The sequence below is a fragment of the Balaenoptera ricei genome, chromosome 14 (genome assembly GCF_028023285.1).
Source record: "Balaenoptera ricei isolate mBalRic1 chromosome 14, mBalRic1.hap2, whole genome shotgun sequence".
Lineage (NCBI taxonomy): Eukaryota > Metazoa > Chordata > Mammalia > Artiodactyla > Balaenopteridae > Balaenoptera > Balaenoptera ricei.
Window position 1 is genome coordinate 39,652,131 of NC_082652.1, and position 13,871 is coordinate 39,666,001.

The following is a 13,871-nucleotide window of genomic DNA, read 5'->3' on the forward strand; positions in this document are numbered from 1 at the left end:
CACCATCCTCAGAGAGTTCTTCTTTGTCGGGGTGTTGGCACACTTGCAATTATGTACCTAATCATTTATGATAATGGTGATTATAACACGATGTGTTCAAAGATCCCTGGATAGACATTTAAAAGCCCCAGCTTTTCCACCAGGTGGTGTATGAGCCTGAGTGAGTCCCTGCCTCCCTGAGCCTCAATTTGCCCCCCTGTGAACTATTCAGCTGGGCATCCAAAGCTCTGGGTTCTACAGGGAGCATCTGAGGTCCAGGTGGGAGATGGGTGGGAGGAGAAGAACCTAGAGAGAGAGGGGGTCCTGGGCTTCCATAGCTGGAGCTCTATTTATCCTTTGTACACGTTCAGAGTCTACATAAAGTTTCACTGAGGAAAGGACTCTGCTGCTTACAAAGAGTTTGAAAAGCACAGGATTTGATGACCTCTAAACATACTCTCAGTTCTAAAAAATGTCTTCTGAGTTCATGTTCATGCACACTTGGGAACCCAGATACATACACACTTACTGACACACCCTCCACAGCACAAAAAACAAGACTGCATAACATCCCAAGGCTCATGTTGAAAAAGAATCATATGCAATTTTCTTTTCATGCCCTATCTTCCCCCAAAGGCAGCCCCCAGGTGCTGCTAGGAGTTAGGGAAACAGTGCATGTGACTGAGTCTTCAGCTAAAAACCAAGTCAGTTACAGGTGGAGCTTTAACTTTTCGAAGGGAAGCCTAGAGCTCATCTGTCTATCCCTTAACTTTATACATGAGGAATTTAGGGCTTGGAGTGACTTGCCCAAGGTCATGTAACCAGTTAGTGGTGGAGCTGCTATTACAGGCCAAGTCTCTACGTCCCAACCCAGTGTCCTTCCCAGCACGCCATGCTCTTGGAAAGGGATGGGACTACAAATGGGATATTTGGATATCCTGTATTGATGATCCAAAAATAAAAATATTCCCCATCCACCTCTGTGGTATGGGTTGATCTTTAGATCTACTAAGACCTCAAAAAAATATATTGCATGTGTACACACACACACATACACACACATACACACACACGTCCTCTGCCAAGGGGATAAGGGGTAATGAAAAATCCTTGGCAAGTGGATACTTCAAAGCTTCAGAGGGTTTATCTGAATAAGACTCTGAATAGAGTGCAATGTTTTATGAGTTCTCCTAATCCCCAGTAAATGTGCCTTGCCGAATAAGCAGAAACATTTTTAATGACTGCTAGAGAGCTATAGACACAGATCTGTGGCTAGAGCTGGGTTTCCTGGGACATTTAGTCTCCTGCATTACAAGCCTGGAGAAAGAATTTGTATCTGGTTCTGAGCTAATGAATTTAGAGAGCCCAAGGCTTTTCCCTCTGAAGGTTGGTGGTCAGTTACTCTTTATTCAGTGCAAACAACCACTACTTCTACCACCACTCCCTCCACCATTAAGAACATCCTTTCAGCTCATTTTAGCCTCACAATATCCCTGGGAGGGATGTCATATATGAGTCCAGAACCCCTTCTCCAGGTGGGAAGTGGGTGATGGGCCAGCACCTGAGATGGGTCCAGTGTAGTTTGTTGAGTTCAAGCCAGGAGGACGTCCCATTTCTGGGGAAGTCAAGAGGAGTCAAGCCAAGGTATGGGACACTAGAGTTCTAGAGAGACAAAGATCTAAGGCCATGTGGTTCAAGATTCACGGAAGGAGACTGACAGCAAGCTGAGAGCATGAAGCTGAGGGGCTGTGAGGGCAGTAGAGCTAGGAGGTCAATTTGAAGCTCTCCCAGCCTTGCTCTGTTGCTTCCCTGCCTCTCCTGCTTCTGGGGCCTCTGGACAATTCCATCTCAGGCAGCAGCTTCAATAGGGTTGGAATTGTAAAAATGTGTCCAGTCATTTAGAGCTTACACCCAGTGGGTAGATGAGCAAAATGGGGCATTTTCATGGCAGGCAAGGCTTCAAGCTCTCGGCTACAAATTCAAGAACTGTGGCTTTCTGAGGTCTGTTTCAGGGCTCACACTGGGTCTCTTAAACTCAGCCTCTCTCTGCAGCAGCTCCACGTTGGTGGAGTTCATGTCATGTCCTCAGTCTCATACCCCTCTTGACAATTAAAACTCCTTTTCAGGAGATGGGAGTTTTAATTGTTACTTAACCACTGTGTAGACTGAAATGCCAAAGCACATCTAGCATGGTTTAACAAAACATATCAAAGAGCACAGGGTAAGAGAAGGTACCAAATACAGAGAGTGAAGCTAAGTGAAATAGAATTGCTGTTGCCTCTACCTTCTGCAACAAAGGAAACAAAACAGGAATTAGGAAAAGTCAAGGTTAGGTTGGGCATGGCCTCTCCCAAGGCTAAATCTGCAGAAAATTGCTGAATGGTGGAACGAAAATTTAGGAAGGAGAAAGATACACTTTTAAAAATATAATAAGTTCCAAAAGTGATTCATGCAGGATATCTGATTATTTTAGTGGAAATTTAAAAGGAAAATCAGAAAAATTACAATATCTTTCTACCTGAAGTGAAAATAACCTGTGTCCTTTCTTCCAACCTCTCAGGTATGGTAAGTCTTTATTCCACAAAATGGGGAATTTTGGCTCATATTCCATGCTGAAAGCTTGAAGATTTTCATGGCAAGAAGAAGTTGTGGGAAGACACATGGCATAAGAATAAAAGGCAAACTTACCCCAGGAATAAGAAGAGAGGCAGGGACTGCAGAGGGGAAGAGAAAAGAGAGCACTGAGAGAGGTGGAGGGGATCCACATAGAACACTTTTATCAGCCAAGGAGCATTCACATGAGGATTCCCTGAAAGGCAGTAAGGCTCCACACTTACATACGGAGCAAGAAGAATACTGAGATAGACAGAGACTGCATCCAGCTTTCCACTCCTCCCCACAACTCTCTAAAGTCTAACATTGAGCACTTCCGAGAAGTTCTGAGTTTGTGATCCCTTGGACCAGCCGTCTACATTATGATAACTAGGTTATACCTAAGATATTTTCATTATGTGTCTTAGGGGGCCTTGGGAAAGTATCTCTTTTATTAAGAGAGGAATCCAGAAGGATTTGGTAGATGTTCTGTAGTGAAGTTCACGTACTGAGCATATGCTCCAAGGTCGCCTACTTGTTCTGCAGAGTCATGTGGCTTTATTTTGGGTTTGGAAGGTGGAAACACTGATATTATGTCAATTGTATTAGGTATTTATTACTGTGTAGCAAATTTTAAAATGTAACCCAACTCTATGCTGTCTACAAGAAACTAATTTTAAATATAATGATACAGTGGGGTTGAAAGTGAAATAAGATATACCATGCAGATGCTAATCAGAAGTGGCTATATTACTATCAGATAAAGTAGACTTCAGAACAAAGAACACTACCAGAGATAGAGAGGGGCATTATGCAAGAATGAAAGAATCAGTTCATCAAGAAGACATAGCAATCCTAAGTGTGTGTGCACCAAACAACAGAACTGCAAAATATGTGAAGCAAAAACCAATAAAACAGAAAGGAGAAATAGACAAGTCCACAGTTATAGTTGGAGACTTTAACACTTCTTTCTCTCTCAACAATTGATAGAACAACTAGACAGAAAATTAGCAAGAATATAAAAGAAGTCAACAACACCACCAAACAACAGGATCTAATTGACATTTATAGAATACCACCCAGAAGCAAAATACACATTCTTTTCAAGTCCCTAAGTAACAGACAGACAATTCCTTGGACATAAAACAAAACTCAAAAAATTTAGAAGAGTTGAAATTATAAAGACTGTGTTCTCTGACCACAATGGAATCAAGCTATTAATTAATAACAGAAAGATAACAAGAAAATCTCCAAACACTTGGGAATTAAAAAACACTAATATAAATAACCGTAAATAATGCATGGATCAAAGAGGAAGTTTCAAGATAAATTAAAAAATACTTTCAATTGAACGAAAACAAAAATACAACATGATAAAATTTGTGGGACACTCCTAAAGCAGTGCCGAGAGTGAAATTTATAGCACTAAATACATGATTATAAAAGAGGATAGGTCTCAAATCAATCATCTAAGCCCCCACTTCAAAATTTATAAGAATAGAACTAATAAATAAATTCAGTAAAGTCACAGGATACAAAATAAATATACAGAAATCTGTGGCATTTCTATACACTAATAACAAACTATCAGAGAAATTAAGAAAAAAATCCCATTTACAATTGCATCAAAAAGAATAAAATACCTAGGAATAAATTTAACCAACGAGAGGAAAGACCTTACAGAGAAAACCATAAGACACTAAGGAAAGAAATCAAAGAAGACAGAAATAAATAGAAAGATATTCCATGTTCATGGATTGGAAGAATTAATATTGTTATAATTTTCATACTCCACAAAGCAATCTTCAGATTCAATGCAATTTCTATCATAATTCCAATGGCATATGTCACAGAACTAGAACAAATAATTTTAAAATTTGTATGGAACCACAAAAGATCCCAAATAGCCAAAATACCCTTGAGAAAGAAAAATAAAGCTGAAGGTATCAGGCTCCCTGATTTCAAACTATACTACAAAGCTATAGTAATCAAAACAGTATGGTACTGGCATTAAAAAAAGACACACAGATCAATGGAACAGAATTGACAGCTCAGAAATAAACCCACATATATATGACCAACTAATTTTTGATAAAGGAGCAAAGACCATACAATGGGGAAAAGAATAATCTCTTCAATAAATAGTGTCGGGGAAACTGGACAGCCACATGCAAAAGAATGAAGCTAGATCACTATCTTACACCATATACAAAAGTTAACTCAAAATGGATTAAAGACTTCAATGTAAGACCTAAAATCATAAAATTTATATTGAGGGCAAAGGAATTAGAAGAGCTAAAATAATTTTGAGAAGAAGAATAAAGTGGGAGAATTCAGTCCACTCTATTTCAAGACTTATTATATAGTTATACTAATAAAGACTATGGTATTGGTGGAGGAATAGACACATAGATCAATGGGATGAACAGAGAACCCCCATATTAATCCCCACAAATGTACCCAACTGATTTTTGACAAAGGTGCAAAAGCAATTCAATGGAGGAAAGATAGCTTTTCAATAAATGGTGCTGGAACAATTGGACATAGGCAAAAAAATTAACTTTGACTTAAGTCTTCACCTTAGACAGAAAATTAACACAATCTCAATCACAGGCTTAAAAGCAAAACATAAATCTACCAACTCAGGAAAAAAATAGGAGAAGCTTTTGGGGATCTAGGGCTAGGCAGAGTTCTTAGACTTGATGCCAAAAATATGATCCATAAAAGAAAAAATTAAGTTAGATCATATCAAAATATAAAAATTTTGCTCTGTGAAAGACTCTCTTCAGAGGATGAAAAGGCAAGCGACAGACTGGAAGAAAAAATTTGCAAACCACATATCTGACAAAGGACTAGTATGTTGAAAATATTTTTAAATTCTCAAAATTCAGCAGTTAAAAAAATCAAACAAATCCAAGTAGAAAATGGGCAAAAACTATGAAGAGACATTACACAGAAAAGGATATACAGATGGCATCATTTGCCAACAGAGAACTGCAAATTAAACTACAATGAGATATCACTAATACACATATCAGAATGGATAAAAATGTTTAAAAAGTGAAACACCATATGCTGGTGAGAATGCAGAGAATGGGGATCACTCATTCATTTTTGGTGCAAATGTAAAATGGTCACTCTGGAAAATAGATTGACAGTTTAAAAAAAAAAAAAAACTGAAACATACAACCCAGCAATAGCACTCCTGAGCATTTATCCCAGAGAAATAAAGGCTTATGTCCACACAAAAACCTGTACATGAATGTTTATAGCAGCTTTATTTGTAATAGCCCAAAATTGGAAATAACCCAGATGCTCCTCAATGAGTGAATTGTTAAACAAACCATTAAATCCATACCGTGGAATGTTTCTCAGTAATGAAAGGAACAAACTACTGATGCAACAACCTGCAGGAATCTCTAAAGAATTATGCTGAGTGAAAAAAAGCCAATCCCCAAATGTTACATACTTTATTATTCCATTTATATAACATTCCTAAAATAACAAAGTTATAGAAATGGGAACAGGTTAATTACTGCCAGGGGTTAAGGAGTGGATAAAGACAGAAGAGAAATCAGTACAGCTATAAAAGGGCAACCTGAAGGATCCTTTGGTGACATTTTCTGTATCTTGACTGAATCTATGTCAATATCCTGATTGTAATGTTGCACTACAGTTTTCCAAGATGTTACCATTAAGAGAAACTTAGGTAAAGGGTACATGGGATCTCTCTGTATTATTTCTTACTGTTGCATGTGAATTTGCAATTATCTCAAACTAAAAAGTTTATTTAAAACAAGTCAATTTCATTTATAATAGTACCAAAAAAACCCATAAAACGCTTAAGAATAAACTTAATGAAAGGCAGGGAAGACTTTTACACTGAAAACTACCAAATGTTACTTAGAGAAATTAAAGAAGACCTAAGTAAATGAAGAAATATATCATGTTCATGGATAAGAAGACTTAATATTGTTAAGATATCAATTCTTCTGAACTTGATTCATAAATTCAATGCAACCCCAACCATAATACAAGCTGATTCTAAAATGTATACAGGGACTTCCTTGGTGGCACAGTGGTTAAAAATCTGCCTACCAATGTAGGGGACATGGGTTCGAGCCCTGGTCCAGGAAGATCCCACATGCCGTGGAGCAACTAAACCCGTGTGCCACAACTACTGAGCCTGCGCTCTAGAGCCTGCAATCCACAACTACTGAGCCCGTGCGCCACTACTACTGAAGCCCGCGAACCTAGATCCCATGCTCCGCAATAAGAGAAGCCACTGCAATGAGAAGCCCACACACCACAACGAAGAGTAACCCCTGCTCGAGGCAACTAGAGAAAGCCCGCATGCAGCAACGAAGACCCAACGCAGCCAAAAATAAATAAACAAATAAATAAATTTAAAAATCAAATAAAATGTATACAGAAATTCAAAGAAACAGAATAGCCAAAACAATTTTGGAAAAAACCCAACAATATCTGAAGACCGATTTCAAGTCTTACTGTAAAACTCATATAATCAAGACAATGTACCATTAGTGCTAAAATGGACACATAGATTCATGGAACATAATAGTATGTCCAAAAGTGGATCCACGTATATGGTCAATTGACTTCTGAAAAAGGTGCCTGTGTAATTCAATGGAAAGAGAGAATATTGATGGAAATGTTCTGCATCTTGATTGTGGTGGTAGTTATGTGGGTATATAAGTTTGTCAAAACCCATTGTACACTTCAAGTGGATGGAACTGATTGAATGTAAATCATTGTATGTAAATGAGCATGGGCCCCGAACTCACATCATATAGAAAAATTAATTTGAAATGGATCATAGACCTAAATGTAAATGCCAAACTATAAAACTTCCAGGAAAAAAAATAACAGGAGGAAATCTTTACAACTTTGGTGCAGGCAGATATTTTGAGATATAGAAATCCCTAATCATAAAAGAAAAAAATGGATAAATTTGACTTTCCCAAAATAAACCTTTCTCCTCTTAAATCAGTGATTTGTAATCCTGGCAGCACATTTGAATCATCTGGAGAGTGTCAAAATAAAACACCTATTCCATATTAGTTGAATCATAATATTTTCTTGAGAAACAATGATTTAAAGTATGTCTTTGACTCTATTTTCAAAACATAAGCACAAACATATCTCATGTACAGCTTATGTTTCCTTACATCTCTAACATATGATATACTTTTCTATTTGTATATGAATGTATAAATGGAGAGAGTATATTGCATATACATAAATTAATTTATTCAACTTGCATCCTTGATTATGTAGCAGGGTCTGTGTTAGATGCATGGTTACACAAAGAACTCAGACCATCCCCGATCAGAATTACATGGGCGTCAATATTATAGGTGTGATAAAAGTTGTGTGAATATATGGAGTAAGGTGGGGACACAAAGGGATAGATTCCACCTGGTGTGGGTGCCAAGGAGAGGAGTCAGAAGAAGGGCTTTCATCTGAATCACTTCTTGAAAGATGATTAGGTGTGGTCAGCTGTCCTGAGACACCTAGAGTGACCACACCCTTCACATGCACTTTTGTGCATATAGAGGCAGCATATATACTTTTCAATATTCCAAGTAGCCAGGTCTACCTTGTAGTTGGGGAGCTTAAGGGAAAAAAATCCACTGTACCTTCAAATCAGTTCTATCTCTTATCTCAGGAGATCCTGGGAGGGAAGAAGAACCTTTTCCAACTGCCTTCCTTGTACCTCTATTCTCTTTTCCCTGCCAGTGAGCACCAACAGTCAGGGATTTTCCAACTCTAGTGAAGTCAGGACAGAATTTCTGATAAACGGCCATTTAAATTTTTTTTAATAATAATGTGTTAGTTTTCTTTTTTTAAGATTTATTTATTATTTATTTATTTACTTTATTATTTTTTTTTCCCACCGCATCAGGTCTCAGTTGCGGAACGTGGGATCGTTGTTGAGGCATGTGGGATCTTTCGTTGCAGCACATGGGCTCTTTGTTGTGGTGCGCGGGCTTCTCTCTAGTTGTGGCAGTGGGTTTTCTCTTCTCTAGTTGTGGCACGCAGCTCCAGGGAGCGTGGGTCTGTAGTTGTGGTGTGCGGGTTACAGAGCGCTTGGGCTCTGTAGTTTGTGGCATGCAGGCTCTAGTTGAGACGCATGAGCTCAGTAGTTGTGGCACACGGGCTTACTTGCCCCGTGGCGTGTGGGATCCTAGTTCCCTGACCAGGGATCGAACCCGTGTCCCCTGCATTGCAAGGTGGATGCTTTACCGCTGGACCACCAGAGAAGTCCCAAGTAAGTTCTTTATTAACCTTTTCCTCTGAGTTCTAGCTCTTATCCTCTGACGTGTTTCCTACAAGCTTCTGTCAAACTCATTAGCCAGGTTAGTTGGAATATACTGTTTCATACTGTGTGTCCTTTTTTTTTTTTTTTTTTTTTTTTTTTTGCTTTTAGAGAATAGGACTCTGTTATACAACTCCTCCATCTCCACAGAAATACAGATAGCCAAAAGGGGGCTTATTTACTTTTTGTGTTGCTATCAGCATATTTGGGAAAATATTCCATAGATAAACTGAATTCAGGACATTGGGGCATTTGATGGGAGGGAACTATCTATAAAAAGAGTGATTTTGTACAAATAGCAACTGTGAAGGGAAAAAGATGATATCCATGGATACTGATTCATATCCCCAGGGTAAGATATATATCTGTTTATCCACTGAATCAAACAAATAAACATACATGTGTTACAAGGCTCCTTCTTGTACTCTGCCTGAGGAGAAGGGAGGCCTGTGATCCCTTTCTGTAGACTCCCAGTCACTCCTGAGAAACACACCCACATCATGTTTACATATCACAGCCTTCTCACTACTTCACCAAATGCCTCCTGGCCTTTGCTCAGTGAGCCAGTCGGGCTCCCAGAAAATCCCTCATTCTTTCCCAACTGTGCCTCCCCCGACAGATGTTCTATATCAAGAACACCAAGTCCTGCCCTGAGGTCTTAGCCAGCAAAAACTGACGAGTGGCCCTTGCCTTTGGGAGATGATGTAATGCGTTGTGGAGATGCATGCTACAATCTCCCCTCAAAGGCGGAAGACGGCGTGGACTCACAGGGGGCAGGGGCAGGGGAATTGGGTGGGCCATCCCTCTCTCTTATGACAAATGGCTACAGTATGTAAGCCAGCCTGGGAGAACGTCTCTTATCCCAGGCATCTCCAGGAGTGGATTCCACAGCTCTTTGACTAACAATCTAGTTCCCAATACCTCCTGTTTGCAGGACATTCTTCTTCTTAGGATAATGCTGCAGGGAGAGCCAGTGTTCTCTGCTGTGTTCAGCAGTGCTCCCAGCATGGTCCCACCATCTGTGCAGAAGCAAGGTCTCCCATGTCTACAGGGTCCTCTGGTAAGTTGAAAGATGTGTCAGAACCCAGCAGTCCAGGAGAAAATGCTCTGAGCAGCATAAAGTCCCAAAGCCAAGCATAAAGTCCTTCTACACGATTACATGATAGGACAGCCCTCGAGGCCCTCACTTACTTTATGTTCACTCACACATTCATTTACACAGACAACACGATGAGCCCTCTGATTTCTGAGCCCACAGCAAACAGAAGTCCTCAATTCTCAGGGGATCCTGGAGCCACAGAGACAGGCCTAGTGACATTGCCTAGAATGTACTAGATGCTCAATGCAAATTTATTGAACAAAGGCATCTAAAAAGACACAGTTAACAGCAAGAGAAGACCCCCCAAACCCACCCAATTTGTTAAAATGAATGCTCTCATGCCTTGGGTCTCTTAGGACAAGGAAAAGATCCCTAAATTGCAAACTGCCTGCTCAGTGTTAGGTACTTAATTTATTATCTCATTTACTTACACAGCCATCCTGTGAGGTATTCAGAACACCATTTCACAGACAAGGAAATGGAAACACAGAGAAGTGGAGTCCTTCAGCCAGTAAGGGGTAAGGCCTCCATCCCAGCTTGGATCTGCCTCTCAACCATAATTTACTACCTTGTTTGAATTGTTACCTATAACTGAGCTCCTCCTCTTCTCCTTCCTGGACACCTATCCCCCTGCGTTGTTTTAACAGATGCCTGACTTCTCTGTTTCTAGTCTGCCCACCATCCCATTCATCATTTTTCGGGTTTTCCCTGAGTAATCTTTATCAAAACCAATGCAGATCACACCACTCCCTGTTAGAAACCTCAGCTGCCCCTCCTTGGTATGGCACCCAAAGCCCTTGGTAAGCTGACCCCAGTTTGCCCTTCCAGAGCCATCTCTGCCACGTCCCACAGCACTGCCCATGCCCTGGCCCATTTCCGGTTCTCTAAACGTACCTTATGCTTTCTTCACTCCACTTCATCGGCTGCGAAGCTCTTCCTCCTCCTCTCAACCCGAGAAATATCACCCAGCCATCCACCACCACCCCATCACCAACACCACCTTCCTCCCCTACCATCAAGGTCCACTTTTGTCGTCTTATCTGTGACGTCCTCCTGAACTCACGTGGAACAGCCGCTGCATCAAATTCCCTCAACACAGCATATTTATTGGATGTATTAAGCTTAGTGTTCAGTAAGTTTTTTTCCTTCTAAGCTTACAATTTCTATCTGTTAGGGATTTTGATTAATTTAGTCCCAATTCCTAGCATAGAGCCAGATACATAGACAAATTAATAGTGACAAACAAATGAGAGAAAACAGTCAATGCTCATGGACTGAGTTATCAGGTTAAATGGAGGTTAGAAACACTGTTTAAGAATTCTGAGAGTGTGCAATTTATTTTAAAATTATTTATGTTCACACACATTTGCATTTGTGAAAAGTGTTGTGCCTAGAAGAGGTCAATTTCAGTAAAATGGAAATACACTTCTCTAGAACACCTCATTTCATCTCAGTTCCAGATGAATGAAGACATTATTTTAAACAATAATGTGCAATTTTAAAGAAACTCTAGGCCCTGGTCCACAGCATTGGTTCATAGGTGATCTCTAAATAACCAGAAAGATAGAGTTTACATACATATATATAAATTCTATGTATACCTCTTTGGCGATCATCTCAGTCAGCAATGTGGATTTATTGGGATGGTCCCACGCTGGAGTCAGGCAGGCTGAAGGACACGTGACCTGGGCTGACTGGCTCTTTGATGTCCACCTGCACATTGTGGCTTACGGCTCAGTTTCCTCTGCTATAGAAAGGACACAACATTGCCTAGCACACAGGATGGTATTAAAGCAACACAATTAAAACCCTTGGGATTAAGATCCCATTAAATTTGAATATGGACAGGATCTCAGGTGAAGTTACTTTCGTACTATTCATAAAAGAAAAGGTTTAGAAAATCAAGAACCATATAAACCACATTGATGGGAGGAGGAGTGTGAAAATATCTAAGCAAGTAAACTGTCTTTAAGCCACATCAAACATCAGAAAAGCATTTATTTGCATGTAGATGAATGATATGACTGCCTCTACCTGGAACTATTTTTCTCTTTCTCCTTTTTTCTAACTTTTACTTACACTTGAAGTCATGCCTTAACTGTCACAAGTCTCCACTGACCCCTAGATTAAGTGACTCATTCGTATTATATATTCTTAGACTACCCTACGTCCTCCATTATTTTAATTGCTTGTTTACTATCTGTCTTCCATGCTAGGCAGCAAATTCCACAGGAACAGTAGCAACGATGTCCTTAGCACTTAGCACAGTCCCTGGCACACTGCCAAAAGATATTTATTAAGTGAATGTGTGAACGAATTGGTGATACACTAACTACAAATCACAGGTTTCTCTAAGAAACTTTTTCTGAACAAGTCACTAAATGGAAATAACATTCACCTCTTTAACTTTCTTTCTCCCTTTCTCCTTTCTTTCTTCCTTCTTTTCTTCCTTCCTTTCTTTCTTTCTTTCTTTCTTTCTTTCTTCCTTCCTTTCTAACAATTATTTATTAGATGCTTACTTTACATCAGCCTCTGTAAGGTAATAAAGTAGACACATTTCTCTGCCCAAAGCAACTCATTGCAACCTGTTCATGTGCATACAGAACCCCCATTATGCTTTGCAGCACTTATCTATTAACATATTGGTCTCCACAGCTAGGCTGTAAGCATCTAGAACTCAAAGTTGGGGTCTTGTTCATCTTAAATCACCAGAACCTTGCACAATGAGTGGCACAGAGTTAAGTACTTCATAATTGTACTGAGTGGTGAATATTTTAAATGATACAGTTTGGAAACCAACTTGAAAAAATGAATTGTGTCCCTTAAAATACTTATATCCAGTAATTCCAATGTTGCCTAAGTAAATCATTCAAATTTAAACAAAAATATCTGTATAAAAATATTCATTATTTATAATAACAAAAACTGGAAACCAGCTAAATGTCCATCTGCAGAGAGAAGCTTAAATAATCTATAGTATACATGTCTACATGTTGGGATATTGTCCAGGCTTTATAAATGATTCTAAGAAAAAGCATAGGTAAATGATTATGAAATAATGTTAAACTAAAAAAAAAGTATTAAAGTTGTATTTTAAATGCCATATTTATCTGTTGCATTTTTTTTTTTAATAAAGCCAGCTAGTCATAGGAAACACAATACCTGAATGAAATATACCAAAATTTCATGTGTTTAGTGAATGATCAATGGGCATTTTGTCCTAATTTACTTATGCATAAGTAATTTCCACATTTTCTTAAATAAATATTTTCTCATTTCATAATAGAAATAATATCACTGAAGACTTCCAATTCCAGCCATTATGGAGTAACAGGAACCAAATTTTCCCTCTCCCGTTAAACTAATACAAAGCTAGACAAAATATATGAAATAACCTTTTTAGGTGACGCACAACAGGTACCATAGAGGATAATCCCTAGACAAGATAAATATATGAGGCAATCCCTATGAATGCCCCAGCTCACTGCCTGGAGAGAATTCCCAGGTCACAGCACAAGGAGACAGAACCTACATATCGCCTGAATAGCTCCCTGAGTTGAGGAAGCAGAGTTCAGAGTTTAGTTTAGCTTTCCTAGTAAAGTAACAGAGAGGAGGAAACTGCACAGAGGGAAAGAGTTTCTGAGAACTGCCAAGTTTCCCTTGAGTCTTTGATTGAGTTCTGATCTATGCATTTGTGTAAGAAAACTGCTAAGATTAAAGAAAGAAACACTGGAAAGAAGCAGATGGGAAAATTGCTAAAGCTCATACATAGCCTGGAATAGTTCATTTTCTAGATGAGAGAAAAGAGAGGAAAGATCTCCTATACCTGGGCATTTGGTAGAGTCCTTGGAAGCATATTGC

The 13,871-nt window shown here is 39.1% G+C and overlaps 1 long non-coding RNA gene across 3 annotated transcripts in view; it reads right to left on the minus strand.

The window, feature by feature from the left end:
- The window catches only part of LOC132347470 (uncharacterized), a 317,923-nt gene that overhangs the window by 83,427 nt on the left and 220,625 nt on the right, over positions 1-13,871 (minus strand). For all 3 annotated transcript variants that reach the window (XR_009497201.1, XR_009497202.1, XR_009497203.1), the window contains exon 4: positions 11,612-11,757. This is a non-coding gene — a long non-coding RNA (uncharacterized LOC132347470). The remainder of the gene's footprint in view (positions 1-11,611; positions 11,758-13,871) is intronic.